Source organism: Rana temporaria, chromosome 9, assembly GCF_905171775.1.
Source record: "Rana temporaria chromosome 9, aRanTem1.1, whole genome shotgun sequence".
In the NCBI taxonomy this organism is placed as follows: Eukaryota; Metazoa; Chordata; class Amphibia; order Anura; family Ranidae; genus Rana; species Rana temporaria.
Window position 1 is genome coordinate 168556628 of NC_053497.1, and position 16156 is coordinate 168572783.

Consider the following 16156-nt stretch of genomic DNA (forward strand, 5'->3'; position numbering starts at 1 on the left):
CTTATTTTCGGGGTAGGTCTTACCATGTAATGTGATGTCTTCTCTCCCCCTTTCCCTCCCTGCCTGTCAGGAATCCCCAGTGTGAACTTAGTTAAAATGCTTGTAAAATCCTCTAATCCACTTCATTACAGTATTATATAATGTACAACGTGTGTGTTCCTGTAATATAATTGTGCCAAATACCTTTGTTATAGCGCCATTCTGCACTTCTGTGACCCGCCGGAGCTCTCTTCCCCACATTTATATTACAGAAACGCACATATTGTACATTATATACTACTGTAATAGAGTGGATTTTAGGATTTAGTATTTTTAACTAGGGCTTATTTTTGGGGTAGGACTTATATTGCAGCCCTCCTGGAAAAAACCCCGCTAGGTCTTATTTTCAGGGTAGGTCTTATTTTTGGGGAAACAGGGTAGTAACCAATCAGCTTCTAGCTTCAGCGTGTTCAATTACGCTTTGACAATAAAACCTGGAAGCTGATTGGTTTCTATGCACAGCTGCACCAGATTTTGTGTGCTCCAGTTCTAGTAAATCTCCACCAGATAAGCGGTCAGTGGTGCAACATTAAAATAAGGCAGATTGCAACACTTTTACTAGTGAGACAAATAAACAATAGTTCTCCTTCTGACCTGTATGTCATAGTAATAGGAAAAAACATTATTTGTGCAATTTTTACAGAAATGTTGCAATTTGTGCAACATATGGAAGAGATGGCCTATATTTTAGGAGCATAGAATAGACACTTTAGTGTGCCAACCAGTAGGTGGCGCAGGACTCTTTGTAAACTATGGTCACTGTGACATGAAGGAGCATGCGTTCCTACTTTTTTTATGACAGTTTTGTACATAATCTCCTTGTCGGGCCTAGTGTGTGTGTGACACAGAGGGTCCAATAAAGTTTTGGTGGTGCAGTGTGTGAATTTGCAATTGGGAAAATATGTGAAAATTGCAAAAAAATATACATTGTGCTGCAGTGTTTATAATTTTACAAGGAGTCCTGAGCAGGTGCGGACTGACAACTCATGTGGCCCCCGGGCAATAGGAGATTATGGGGCCCCCAGGCAATAGATTATAGGGCCACACAGTATACACAAACTTACTTACAGTATACATACACAGTACACACAGACACACAATTTACACACACATAGCTAGATTCAGGTAGGGCATCCTAACTTTGCGGCAGCGTATCGTGTTTACACTACGCCGCCGTAAGTTAGCGAGGCAAGTACATGATTCACAAAGTACTTGCCTGCTAAGTTACGGCGGCGTAGCATAAATCGGGCGGGCGTAATGGCGCCTAATTCAAATTTAGCTGAGGGGGCGTGTTTTATTTTAATGGGGCTTGACCTGACGTGATTGACGTTTTTTTTGGAACGGCGCATGCGCCGTCCGCCTACATATCCCAGTGTGCATTGCGGCAACATACGCCGCACGGGCCTATTGGTTTCGACGTGGACGTAAATCCCTATTCACGGACGACTTACGCAAACGATGTAAAATGTTCGAATTTCGAAGCGGGAACGGCGGCCATACTTTAACATTACTATTCCAACTATTTGATGGAATATCTTTAGACCTGATAATGCGTTACGTAAACGGCGTATCTGTACTGCGTCGGCCGGGCGTAAGTTCGTGAATAGGCGTATCTAGTGATTTACATATTCTACGCCGACCGCAATGGAAGCGCCACCTAGCGGCCAGCCTAAATATTGCACCCTAAGATAGGACGGCGCAAGCCGTCGTATCTTAGATAGGTTTAAGTGTATCTCAGTTTGAGAATACACTTAAACTTAGGTCGGCGCAGATTCCGAGTTAGGTCGGCGTATCTACTGATACGCCGACCTAACTCTTACTGAATCTAGCTAACAGTATACATACAGTATACATACACAGACACGCAATATACACACACATACAGTATACATACAGACACACAGTATACACACACAGTATACACACACATACAGTATACATACACAGCACACACACAGTATACACACACATACAGTATACACACACACAAAATACACATATACACACTGAAAAGTTACTGGAGAGGCGGGGCAGCTATAACCTTGGGATTTTTTGATGGGGCCCCCTAGTAGCATGGGGCCCTAGGGCAGTGCTCGAATGGTCAGTCCGCCCCTGGTCCTGAACCACCTACTGGTTGGCACACGATGGTGCTTATTCTTTGCGCCCAAAATATATGCAGACTTTTCAATAGGACGCACAAACTGCGGCATTTCTATGAAATGGCGTAAATAAGGATTACCCGATTTCTGGCGCAGGTGTTGCATTTAACGGGAACACGCATTGCAAATCATTGTTTATTTGTGACACTAGTAAAAATCGCAATTTAAAAAAAAAAAAATTCTGGGATGTGGTGCCTTTACGTTCGAATCGCTATCGCGATGAGTAAGCACCAGTAGTTACGGACCGGTGTGAAACATGTCAGCTGTAGATTGTATCTTTTTGCTGTATGGTTTTTAAGCCATAAAGAAATGGTTGGTGGAGTGCGGCCATCTGGATTGAATTATTTTCTATATGTTTGAATTTCTAGTTGATTCTCCAAAAAATAGTAAAAATCGCAGTCCGCACAATTATAATGTCGCACCGCTGATAGTCTATTGGACCCAGAATGGCTGATGATAACTTTGGGACACATTTATAGAAACGAGACTATCTGTTGTGGTTTCTATGGGCAGCCCTAAAATTTCTTTGACATGTCGGAGTCCATTTGTGTAACACTGAAATTGCTCACCCAGCGTGGCAGAGTCCTTTCCGGTATCGCTCCTCTGCTGGGCTGTACTGATAAGAAATCACAGGAGAAAGTAACAGTACTACTCGTGACCAGCAGGTGGTGATACAAATTGGTTCTGGTAATAGAGACCTAGCATTGAGGCCGCCATTGCTGACCTCTACATTTGGAAATGATAAGGCTAAGTTCACACATGACCGGCTGCGATTTGCAGTCCGGTACGGCTTTGTTCATCGGTTCAGGTGCATATTTTTACTTAAATTCGCACCTAAACCGGACCCAGAATCGCACAGGACCATTTTCAGAAACGGCCACCCCAGACATGTGTGAACCAGCTCCATTGAAAGTCGGTCCGATTCACATATTGTGCAAATTGGATGCGGTTAAAAACGCATTTGATTCCCATATACCCTGTTTCTCTGAAAATAAGCCCTACCCCAAAAATAAGCCCTAGTTAAAGTCCTTGTAAAAACATGTAATCCGTTCTGTAAAAAGATTATATAATGTGCAGTGTGTCTCCCTTTTGTAACTTTATTGTGGAAAATACCTTATTTACAGCACTGCTGGGCGCTCACGTGACCCGCCGGAGCTCTTCTCTCCTCCCGGCTGATGCCAGCTGTTTTTTTTTCAATAAAACTTTATTAAGCCCCTCCCCACTGCAGTACTCAGAGTGGGGCTGACGTCATTGGGGATCTTGGCCCCTCCCTCTGCAGTATTTGGAGTAGGGAAGAAGAGCTCCAGCAGGTCACGTGAGCAGCAATCGGCACTGTAAATAAGGTATTTTCCACACAAGGAGACACACTGCACATGATATTATCTTTTTACAGAACGGATTACATCATTTTATAAGGTCTTTAAACAAAGGTTTATTTTTGGGATTACAGAATTTCACAATGCTGACTCCAGAGCTGACAGGGGGAGAATTTTTTTTGTACATACCATAAATAAATAAGACATCCCCTGAAAATAAGCCCTAGTGTGTTTTTTGTAGCCAGAATTAATATAAGACCCGGTCTTATTTTCGGGGAAACACGGTATGTGAGCCTAAGGCCTCGTACACACGACGGGACCTGTCCGATGAAAACGGTCCGCGGACCGTTTTCATCGGACATGTCCGCTGGGATCATTTGGTCTGATGGTTGTACACACCATCAGACCAAATTCCCCGCGGACAGGATACGTGGTGCCGTGGCCGCGACGATGACGGGGCGACGTGCGCGATCCTGGAAGGTCAATGCTTCCACGCATGCGTCGAATCACTTTGACGCATGCGAGGGCTTTCGGCTGAGCGGACATGTCCGGTGAGTCGTACAGACAACCGAGGATGTCCGACGGACAGGCTTCCAGCGGACATGTTTATTAGCATGCTAAGAAACATTTGTCCGCTGGAAATCTGTCCGCTCGGCCGGGAATCCGGTCCGGTCGGCCGTACAGACGACCGAACATGTCCGCGGACCAGTTTCAGCAAACATGTTCGGTCGTGTGTACGAGGCCTTATGGTCAAATTGACCCCAGGCTTCCAGACTTCTGACTCACTGACCCGGATCAGGACTTCTGACTTCTCTCCCATTTTCCGACTTGTTCAGTGACTCAGAAAGCATTGAAGCCTAGGGGTCAGTACAACAGCCAGGCAACTAGCCTTTTTGGTGAAGGGCCAGCAGTTGATAAATACAATGTAATGTGAATTCAGAAAAAAGGTAGATTCAGGTAGAATGCCGCAACTTTGCGGCGGCGTAGCTTAAGGAATTTAAGCTATGCCGCCGTAAGTTAGCTAGGCAAGTACATGATTCACAATGTACTTGCCTGCTAAGTTACGACGGCGTAGCCCAAATCGGCGGGCGTAAGGGCGCCTAATTCAAATGTGTTGGAGGGGGGCGTGTTTTATGTTAATGAGGCTTGACCTCACGTTTTTTACTTTTTTTTTAACTGCGCATGCACCGGGCGCCTACATTTCCCAGTGTGCATTGCGGCTAACTACACCGCACGGGCCTATTGATTTCGACGTGGATGTAAACAACGTAAATCCCGATTCGCGGACGACTTACGCAAACAACGTAAAAAATTTGAATCTTGCGGCGGGAACGGCGGCCATACTTAACATTACTATTCCACTAGGGCCTAGCTCTTCGCGGCCTATCTCTTACGTAAACGGCGTAAAAGTACTGCGTACGTTCGTGAATCGGCGTATCTCCTAATTTGCATAATCTACGCCGACCGCAATGGAAGTGCCACCTAGCGGCCAATCCGAAATATTGCAATCTAAGATAGGACGGCGCAAGCCGTCGTATCTTAGATATGTTTAAGCGTATCTCTGTTTGAGCATACGCTTAAACATAGGTCGGCGTAGATTCTGAGTTAGGTCGGCTTATCTACTGATAAGCCGGCCTAACTGTACCTGAATCTACCTAACAGTTTCTGTTCTTTGTGAAATCTATTGTAACCTTGAAAGTGGAACATTAAAATTACATACCAAAAAAAAAATCCAGTACAAGAAATCCCATTAACCCCCATGCAAGGGAGGACCATGTCTGCCACCATAGATACAGTGGAGGAATGAGCATGGCCACCCATGGACAGGAATTGTGATTACAGGATCGCCAAGGGAGAAAAAAAGCCTGAAATAGAAAAAAAAAACTGAAGCAAACACCTCATCTCATTACAAGGTCAATTCAACCTTTATTTCCATGCTTAATGTTATATCCGTATTCAGGATGTATGATGGAACACGGTGCCATTCTGCAGCCCTATACCCTCAAATGCCCCCACTTTTACCTGAATTGCCGGGTTCCTCTCCCTACAGCATTCTGTATATTTTTAAACTCAGGCTCCGCCCACAGAGCCAGGGTATGTGACACTCACCCATCCAGTGGTGACCCGCTGAGATTATTATTATTATACAGGATTTACTGTATATAGCACAAACAGTTTGCGCAGCGCTTTACAACATGAGGGCAGACAGTACAGTTACATTAGATCTCATGCCTGGCCACAGCTCCCATGTCGCCAAGTTTTCTCTGACGTCATCTAGAGGCTCGTCGGCTCTTCCAGGTTCAGCGGACGGGCCTCTCGATGATGCGCAGATAGGCCTGCCCCTTCCTCCTGTTCTTGAAAGGCTATGCCCCCTGGAAATATGTGATGTACATATCCTGGGAAGCACAGCGGGCAGTGTGCTAGTCATTCGCCTAATGCCGCGTACACACGATCGGATTTTCCGTCAGAAAAACCATCCAAGGTTCTTCCGACGGAAAATCTGATCGTGTGTACGCGGCATTAGGCGAATGACATGCATTGGGAGGCAGGGCGGACCTAACAATAAATCCTTGGTGCCGGCTCCCGCCGCCGCTTTAAGGGCTTTAGAATGCCTGGAGGCAGGGCGGGACTTTGGGCTATGTGATGTTGTGATTGGCGGTCACAGTGGCCACATGATCGGTTTCCATTAGCCACCGGTCACTGTGCCAGGAGCGCGCATATTCTCAGTACAGCTCTATTGGCGGAATTCAGCTCAAGCTTGGCTTGCATACACACGGTCACACAAATGTTCTCTGAACTTTTGACCGTCAAGAACGCGGTGACGTACAACACTACGGTGAACCGAAAAAATGAAGTTCAGTGCTTCCGAGCATGCAGAACTGTTTCTGAGCATGCGTCGGAATTTTGCGCGTCGGAATAGCCACAGACGATCGAAATTTCCATCTGAAAATTTGAGAACCAGCGCTCAAATTTTTGTTGGTCGGAAATTCCGAGAGGAAAAGTCCAATAGAGCCTACACGCGGTCGGAATTTCCGACCAAAAGCTCACATCGTATTTTTCTTGACGGAAAATCCGATCGTGTGTATGCGGCATAAGGCGAGTGACATGCATGGGGAGGCAGGGCGGACCTAACAATAACTCCTTGGTGACGGCTCCTGCCGCCGCCGCTTTAAGGGCTTTAGAATGCCAGGAGGCGGGGCGGGACTTTTGGCTATGTGATGTTGTGATTGGCGGTCACAGTGGCCACGTGATCGGTTTCCATTAGCCACCGGTCACTGTGCCAGGAGCGCGCACATTCTCAGTACAGCTCTATTGGCGCAAATGCACACAAATATACGGCCCCTTAGCGCCAAGGCCTGCCCACTGAGAAGCCGCATATTTGTGTGCCCTCTGCGCCAACATGTTAAAAAAAAAAACCTAAACAAATAGGGAAAAAAAAACTTTACCCTGTTCCTGCAGAGGAAAGGAGGAGGAGCGGAGAGGCGGGATCATCCTAGGGAGGGTGAAGGTCCAGAATGGGGAGGTCCAACTGTCCTCTAAAGTCTTTGGTCAATGCAGCGTGCAAAGGACAGTAACCCGTTTCACGTCCTTTTGGTCAGATCAGACTATTGATTGCGATGGCGTACGCCACTTTGCACATCTGCTGCACGTTTTGCATTGCACAACTCAATGGACCCTCCATAATTATTTGCAGTTCCTGCACGTCATCAAGCAGTTTTGCAATTTTACCTAATTAGGAATAATCCGTTTAGTTAAAATAAATAGGATTTCCTTGTGCCTTGCCCTGCAGTATTAAAAGGAATTTGTCATGAGGCAAAATACATGCGTGAGAAGCCTTAGATGGAAGCTGCCACTCCCAGAGTAATAGGTAGATTCACAAAGAGTTTGGCCGGCTTATCAGTAGATAAGCCGACCTAACTCTGAATCTACGCCGGCGTTTGTTTAAGCGTATCTCTGTTTGAGCATACGCTTAAACAAACGCCGGCGTTCTACCTTAGCTTGCAATGTTTCTGATGGCCGCTAGATGGCGCTTCCATTGCGGCCGGCGTAGATTATGTAAATTAGGGGATACGCCGATTCACGAACGTACGCCAGGCCTACGCCGTCGAATTACGTCGTTTCCGTAAGGGATAGGCCGCCTAAAGTTAGAGCTATGCTCTAGTGGACTAGTAATGTTAAAGTATGGCCGCCGTTCCCGCCGCGAGGTACGAATTTTTTACGTAGTTTGCGCAAGTCGTCCGCGAATCGGGAGTTACGTCGTTTACGTCCACGTCGAAATCATTAGGCCCGTACGGCGTACTTAGCCGCAATGCGCACTGGGAAATGTAGTCGCCCGGCGCATGCGCAGTGTCAAAAAACGTGAGGTCAAGCCTAATTTCCATACAACACGCCCCCCTCCAACCAATTTGAATTAGGCGCCCTTACGCCCGCTCGTTTGAGGCTACACCGCTGTAAATTAGCAGGTAAGTAGATTGTGAATCACTACTAGCCTAGTTAATTTACGGCGGTGTAGCCTAAACAGGCTAGTCCGCCCTAAAGTTAGTCCCATCTCTTTGAATCTACCTATAAGTTCCTGGCTGTAAGCCAGTTCCAGGGCAGCAATGTTACTAATGGCACAGCCTTAGGCCCCGTACACACGATAGAATTGGTCGGTTTCAGCGGATAGATTCTATGGTGTGTACATTCCAGCGGATATTTCCCAATTCCAGCAGATAAAAATTTGTACACATGTCTACAAATCTATCCGCTTGAATTGGCTCCCGCGGATCGATCCGGTGGTCTGTACAGACTCACCGGATCAATCCGTCCGAAGGGATCCCCCGCATGTGTCGTAATGATTCGACGCATGCGTGGAATTCTTTTTATGACAGCGTCGCGCATGTCGCCGCGTCATCATCGCGGCGACGGCGCGACACGTCATCGCAATGGGATTTCGGCGCGGATTTCGATCCGATGGTGAGTACACTCCATCGGATCAAAATCCGTGGAAATCCTCGAGAGGATTTATCTGCGGATACGGTCCGGTGGACCGTATCCGCGGATAAATCCTCTCGTGTGTACTAGGCCTTAGTGTTCTACAGGAGAGCTTCAACCAGATGCTTCACACATAGGTGTTTTCCTCAAGACATATCCCCCTTTAAATTGTCAGACAGGCTCTGATCTGCTGTGTGACTGTACAATCACAGTAAGACCCCATTCACACTTATCCAACTTGTCCTGCGACTTGGGACTGCAAAGTCGCATGACAAGTCTTATCCCATGATTTCCAATGCGTAACGTTCAGATCTGTGCGTCTTCAAGTCGCAGGTGACTTCAAAGTATTCCCTGCACTACTTTGGGCCGACTTTGATGCGACTTGAGGTCCATAGACCTCAAGATTACACAGGCATCGCTGCAAGTTGCGCCAAAGTCACGCGACTTTCAGGCCGCACAAGTCTGAAAGGGGCGAATGCGATTTTCCATGTCACACATGCGTCTAATGAGAGTATGTTGTGGTCAGTGTGGCTGTGAGACCACATTGTGGGCGATTGATCATCACATCATCTTGTGTCAGCCGTGGAGGAGGTCTTTGGCTTTTTATAACCACGTCAATACTTTTCTATTGGTACCTAATCAATACATTGTATAGTATCTCGGGTGTTTCTTTGCTTTTGTTTTGCTGCAAGCAGAATTTGTAATATTTGTTTTTGTATGTCGTTGATTTATGCTTTATTTAATTTAGAGGAATAAGATGATCAATGATTGTTGAATGGCGCCTAAAAAAAAGTTTTTTCTGTGCATTTTTTCTCAATAAAATTGAGATTCTTTCATAGGTGGTCTCTGTGTTATTTATAGGAGCCCAGATTCAAGAAGCAATTGCGCCTGCGTAACCATAGGTTACACAGCGCAATTGCTTACTTGCTCCGGCGTTACGAAAACTCCTGATTCAGGAACATCGTAACGCCGACTGCAGCCTAAAATCTGCGTGGCGTAAGGCTCTTATGCCACGCATATCTTAGGCTGCATTCTTGCGATGACCGCTAGGGGGCGCTCCCATTGTGCTCAGTGTATAGTATGCAAATTGCATACTAACAACGATTCACAATGTTGCGCGGGCCCTGCGTACGCAAGTTACGGAGTTTCCGTACGGCGTCTTTAGCGTAAGGCTGCCCCTTCTAATAGTAGGGGCAGCCAATGCTAAAGTATACCCGCCGTTCCCGCGTCGTGAAATTTGAATTTCACGTCGTTTGCGTAAGTGATTCGTGAATGGCGCTGGACGCCATTCACGTTCACTTGGAAGCAAATGACGTCCTTGCGACGTCATTTGCCGCAATGCACGTCGGGAAAGTTTCCCGACGGAGCATGCGCTCTACGCTCGGCGCGGGAGCGCGCCTAATTTAAATGATTCCCACCCCTACGGGATCATTTACATTAGGCACCCTTACGCAGGGCAATTTTAAAGAGCGCACACGCAATTTACCTACGCAGCGCAGATAATTTGCGGGGGCGCAGGGCAAAAACGCTGCCCTGTGCCTCCGTAAAAAAGGGGCAAATCGTACCTGAATCTGGACCAGGGAGAATATCACTTACTTGGTGAATCAAATACTGTATAGGCAGCGGTCATCCACTATACCCAGTGCATCCAGTCCCAGTAAGTTTTAACCACTTGATCCCCGGGAAGATTTACCCTGCTTCAGGACCAGGCCATTTTTTGCGATACGGCGCTGCGTTACTTTAACCGCTTGCAGACCGGCCACCATAGTTTTACGGCGGCAGGTCGGCTCGGCTGCACAAAATCACATAATATAACGTGATTTCGCTTTGCGGTCACTAGGGGCGCGCGCCCTCTGCTCGGCCCTGGTGCTGATGGGAGTGCCCAGCGGCGCGATCACTGCTGGGCACCCGCAATCGCTCGTGACAGAGTGAGAACCGGGGAGCTGTGTGTGTAAACAGGGGGAGAAATGACTGACACAATGTATGAACAGCGATGTGTCATTTCCCCTAGTCAGTCCCACCCCCCCCTTCAGTTAGAACACAATTGAGGGAACATTTCGATCCCGCTGTCAGTGTGAACCTCGGATCCAACCTGAGAGCTGGCAGATCACATGACCGGTGTTTAGTCGACTCTGGATCTGCTCAGAGTGGAGAATGGTGACTGTCGGTCATTCCATCGCTCTGCTTCTCCATTGCTCACTGGGATGTTGGGATCCTTGCCATGTATGACACTACACTGCCCTGTCAGCTGACTCTGTGTCACAGGAGAACATTAGTAAATACACTCTGTAAACCCAAAAGAGAAGTCTAGCTAAAAAAATAAATTGTGGCCATACTTCTCTTTTAACCACTTCCATACAGGGCACTTACGCACCTTCCCGCCCAAGCCAATTTTCAGCTTTCAGCACTGTCGCACTTTGAATGGCAATTGCGCGGTCATGCTACACTGTACCCATACAAAATTGGCGTCCTTTTTTCCCCACAAATAGAGCTTTCTTTTGGTGGTATTTGATCACCTCTGCGATTTTTTTTTTTTTTTTTTGCGCAACAACTAAAAAAAGACTGAAAATTTTGAAAAAAATTAAGTTTTTATTTTTTTCGGTTCATTTTTTTGTAAATAAGTACGTTTTCTCTTTCAATTACGGGCACTGATATGGCGGCACTGATGAGATGGCACTGATGGACATCGATGAGGTAGTACTGACGGGCACAGATAAGGTGGCACTGATTGGCGACGCTGGTATGCGGCACTGATGGGCACACATAGGCGGCACTGATGGGCACACATAGGCGGCACTGATGGGCACTCATGGGCGGCACTGATGGGCACTCATAGGCGGCACAGATGGGCACTCATGGGTGGCACTTATGGGTGGCACTTATGGGTGGCACTGATGGATACTTATGGGTGGCACAGATGGGCACTGATAGGTGGGCACTGTGGGGTGGCACTGATGGACACTGTGGGGCGGCACTGATTTACCTATGTTGCCAGTCAGTGCCCATTTGTGGGCACTAATTGTCATCTTTTTTATTTTTTAATGATTTTTGTTTTTTAGACTTTTTTTTGTTTCCAGACTTTTTTTTTAGTTTGCCCTTCCCTGGTGGTCCAGGGTGGGCTTCCCTGGTGGTCCAGTGTGGCGATCCGAGGGGGGGCTGCGCTGATAAACAATCAGCGCGAACCCCCCCTGTCAGGAGAGCCGCCGATCGGCTCTCCTCTACTCACGTCTGTCAGACGCGAGTGAGGAAAAGCCGTCAACGGCTCTTCCTGTTTACATCGTGATCAGCCGTGATTGGACACGGCTGATCACGTGGTAAAGAGTCTCCGTGAGAGACACTTTACCGAGATCGGTGTTGCGGGGTGTCAGACTGACACCCTGCAACATCGATCGCCGCGATGCGCGCCCCCGGGGGCGCGCAGCGGCTCAGAATCCTGAGGACGGCATATGACGTCCAGTCAGGATTCTACAACCACTTTGCCGCCGTCAATCTGTCGGCGGGCGGCAAGTGGTTAAAGACGTAGTAAAAAAAAAAGAAAAAAGCATTCTCTGTTGCTAGGATGCAGGTGGGTTCCCAGGGCAGCTAGGACCCTCATTGCCAATACACAAGCTACTTTTCCTGCCAGGTATCCTCCATTGCTTGGACTTGGATGGCTTCTCAAGGAAGCTGCCTAGAATTATCCATTGCTAGTATGCAAGCCGCTTTTGCTGCCTAGCGCCCTCTGTTGCTAGGATGAACAGGGCCATCTTTAACCACTTCATTACTGGGCACTTAAACCCCCTTCGTGCCCAGACCAATTTTCATCTTTCAGCGCTGACGCATTTTGAATGACAATTGCGCAGTCATACAACACTGTACCCAAATTATATTTTAACATTTTTTTCCCCACAAATAGAGCTTTCTTTTGGTGGTATTTGATCACCTCTGCGATTTTTATTTTTTGCGCTATAAACATAAAAAGACAGAAAATGTTGAAAAAAAAAACACAATATTTTTTACTTTTTGTTATAATAATATCCCTTTTTTTAAAAAAAAAACAATAAAAATTTCCCTCGGTTTAGGCCGATACGTATTCTCCTACATATTTTTGTTAAAAAAAATCGGAATAAGCGTTTATTGATTGGTTTGCGCAAAAGTTATAGCGCCTACGAAATAGGGGATAGATTTATGATTTTTTTTTTTTTTTACTAGTAATGGTGGCGATCTGCGATTTTTTTTTTTTGTCAGACCTGCGATATTGCGGCGGACGTATCGGACACTTTTGACACAATTTTGGGACCATTCACATTTATACAGCGATCAGTGCTATAAAAATGCACTAATTACTGTATAAATGTGACTGGCAGGGAAGGGGTTAACACTAGGGGGTGAGGAAGGGGTTAAATGTGTATCCTGGGTGTGTTCTAACTGTATGGGGGGAGGGGGGTGACTGGGGGAGGTGACCGATCTGTGTCTCCATGTACAAGGGACACAGCATCGGTCTCCTCTCTCCCTGACAGCACGTGGAGCTCTGTGTTTACACACACCGACGATCGCGGGTACCTGGAGGACATCGCGACCGCCAGGCACACGCATCGGCTCCCGAGCGATGGGCCGGGCGTTGTTTCCCTGCTGCGCGCCCCCCTGTGGCGCGCACGGGGAATGACAACAGGACGTCCAAAGACGTCCACTCGGCACTTGAGAGCCGCGCTGTGGACGTCTTTCGTCCATAGCGCGGATCCCAAGTGGTTAATGTTGATTGGACCATGGGGAAAAAAAAAATCTTGAGGCCCCCTCCCCCATGCAATTTTTTTTACTGCTCACTGATTGGTTGCTTGAGGTTACAGCACATCATCTCTTCACTGCAGAGGGGCATGATATACATATGAATACCGCCTTTATTTACATATGAATGCCGCCTGCCTCCGCTATTTACATATGAATGCCGCCGCTATTTACCTATACATGACGGTTATTTACATGTAAACACAGGGTCTGCAGGTGAGTCATCTGTACACAACAATAGGGCAGAGCTGGGCAGCATTAGTAGCAGCACGTCACACTGAGATATCAGGACACAGCACAGGACTGAAACTTCAAGGGACGAATGAATTTAAACTGGGATAGTTGGCAAGTATGAGGCAGTTGCTTTGGGCCCAATGACAGGGCCCAGGGCAGCTTCCCCTTTTGCCCTGCCTTAAAGACGGCCCTGAGGATAAAGATGGCTTTTCAAGAAATCTACCTAACATCTTCCATTGCTAGGACAGAGGTGTCTATTACTGCCTAGTGCCCTCTTTTTTAGGATGCAGGTGGTTTCTATAGCAGTGGTCATCATCCACCCTATCCTCAATGCCCACTAACAGGCCAGGTTTGCAAGATAACTGAAATACATCACAGGTGATATAATTTGCTGCTCAGTGATTGCAGCATTCTAGTCTGCATCTCCCCAAGGTAATACATAAAACCTGGCCTGTTAGTGGGCCCTGAGCACAGGGTTGATGACCACTGCTCTATAGGAAGCCACCTAGCATTCTTCTTTTGCTGGCTTGCAGGCAGTTCTTGTGCTCCAATGCAGTACTGTATATTAGTGCTGGCTGCTGCATGCATGTGAATGGTAGCACAAACATTTACATGTATACAGTATAAAATACAGACATTGGCCCGGATTCACGTAGCACTTACGCCGACGTATCACCAGATACGCAGCGTAAGTGTAAATGTGCGCCGTCGTATCTATGCGCCGTGCCCATAGAACTAGATACGCCTGAAATTAGGCTTCATCCGACCGACGTAAGTTTCCTACGCCGTCGTATCATCGGTGCATATTTACGCTGGCCGCAAGGGGCGCTTCCATTGATTTACGATTCAAATATGCAAATGAGGGAGATACGCCGATTCACGAACGTACTTGCGCCGGGCGCATTCATATACGCGGTTTACGTAAGTCGTACGTCCGGCGTAAAGTTAAGCCTCATAAAGCAGGGGTAAGTCATGTTAAGGTATGGACCAGGGAACAGCCGTCGTATTTTACGTTGTTTACGTAGTAGTACGTGAATAGGGCTGGACGTAGGTTACGTCACGTCGTAGGCAGTGATTCAACGTATCTTATGGAGTATTTAAGACGTGATTCTGAGCATGCGCACTGGGATGCGTCCACGGGACGGCGCATGCGCCGTTCGTTCGGCCCATCATTTGCATGGGGTCACGCTTCATTTAAATGGATCACGCCCACTTCCACCTACTTTGAATTAGGCCGGCTTACGTATATTTGATACGCTACACCGGCATAACTATGCGCGGAGCGGCCCATATATATGCAGGACCTTTCTGAATGCAGCTGTGCACGTGGGCCCATAAAAAACAAAACACCTACGTTTAGATCCATAAAAAAAATAAAAATACTGATAGGATTGGTATTTTTTTGCGGCTGCGTGCATGAAACCAAGTGATTCTGTGACAGAAGCGTGAAAGTAGCGCAGTTGAATTGAGAGAAATAACTTGTGTCCTAGTTTATAGAATAGTTAACATGGAGGAGTACAAAGTACATCACAGAAAAAACATTTCTTCTGCTGGTTGCCTGCAGATCAGAGCGCCGTTGAAACTCTCACAAGTGAACGCGGACAGCGTTTTCCTCACAATGCGGAGGAACGCCTACAGAGGAAGAATGTGCTGTGCACAATGACCGTAACATATCAGCAATTACATTTACAGAGAAAGGTAAACAGATGATGCCTCAGCATGCTCCAGGAGATTCCCAGGCTTTGTTTATGTGTTCCGCTAGCTGAGGGAAAGGCAGGATGTCCTCTAAGGCCTCATTCACACTTATGAATGGGGTTGTTTGCGATTACCAGTGGGAGACTAAGACCCCTTTCACATTGAGGAGTTTTTCAGGCGGTACAGCGCTAAAAATAGCGCTGCTTTCCCACCTAAAAAACTCCTTCACTGCAGACTCAATGTGAAAGCCCGAGGGCTTTCACACTGAGGCGATGCGCTGGCGGGAGACCAAAAAATCTCCTGTCAGCAGCATCTTTGGATCGGTGAGAGGAGCACTCCTTCCCATTGAAAACAATGGGAAACCAGTCCTTCACTATTTGGGGGGCAGGGGGTCTCACATCTTCAGCTCTGGGGGGGGGGGGGTTAATGCTGGGACCTGTAGTCCTTAACTTTGGGGAGGTCACACCCCCTTAAAGTAAAGGACTACAAATCCCAGCATGAACCGATGATATCTAAAGATGTGACCCCCATCCCCCCCAATTTTGAAACTCCCAGCATGAACCCATGAGATCTAAGGGTGTGACCCCATAGATTTCACAGATCTATGCTGGGACCTGTAGTTCTTTACTAGTTTGGGGGGGGGGCGTCACATCTTAAGCTCTGAGGGGTTCATGCTGGGACCTGTGTCCGTTTCATTCCGGGACACTGTATTGTCCCAGAGTGAAGGTGCCCGGGACAGACCTGCAGAATGCGGGACTGTCCCGGGCAACCCGGGACACGTGGTCACCCTACTCCCGCCCCAGTCTGAAAGGGGCCTAAGTGAGGTTCTCCCTGAGATTGGTCTGGGTCCAGGACTGGTCATATCCAGGGGATCACTGCATGACTGATTACATGCGTATAGGCCACGAATAGCTGTGGGCACTGTCAGCCTCTCATTGCTTTAAATGGGGCTTCCCGCCTGCAGCTAATCATAGG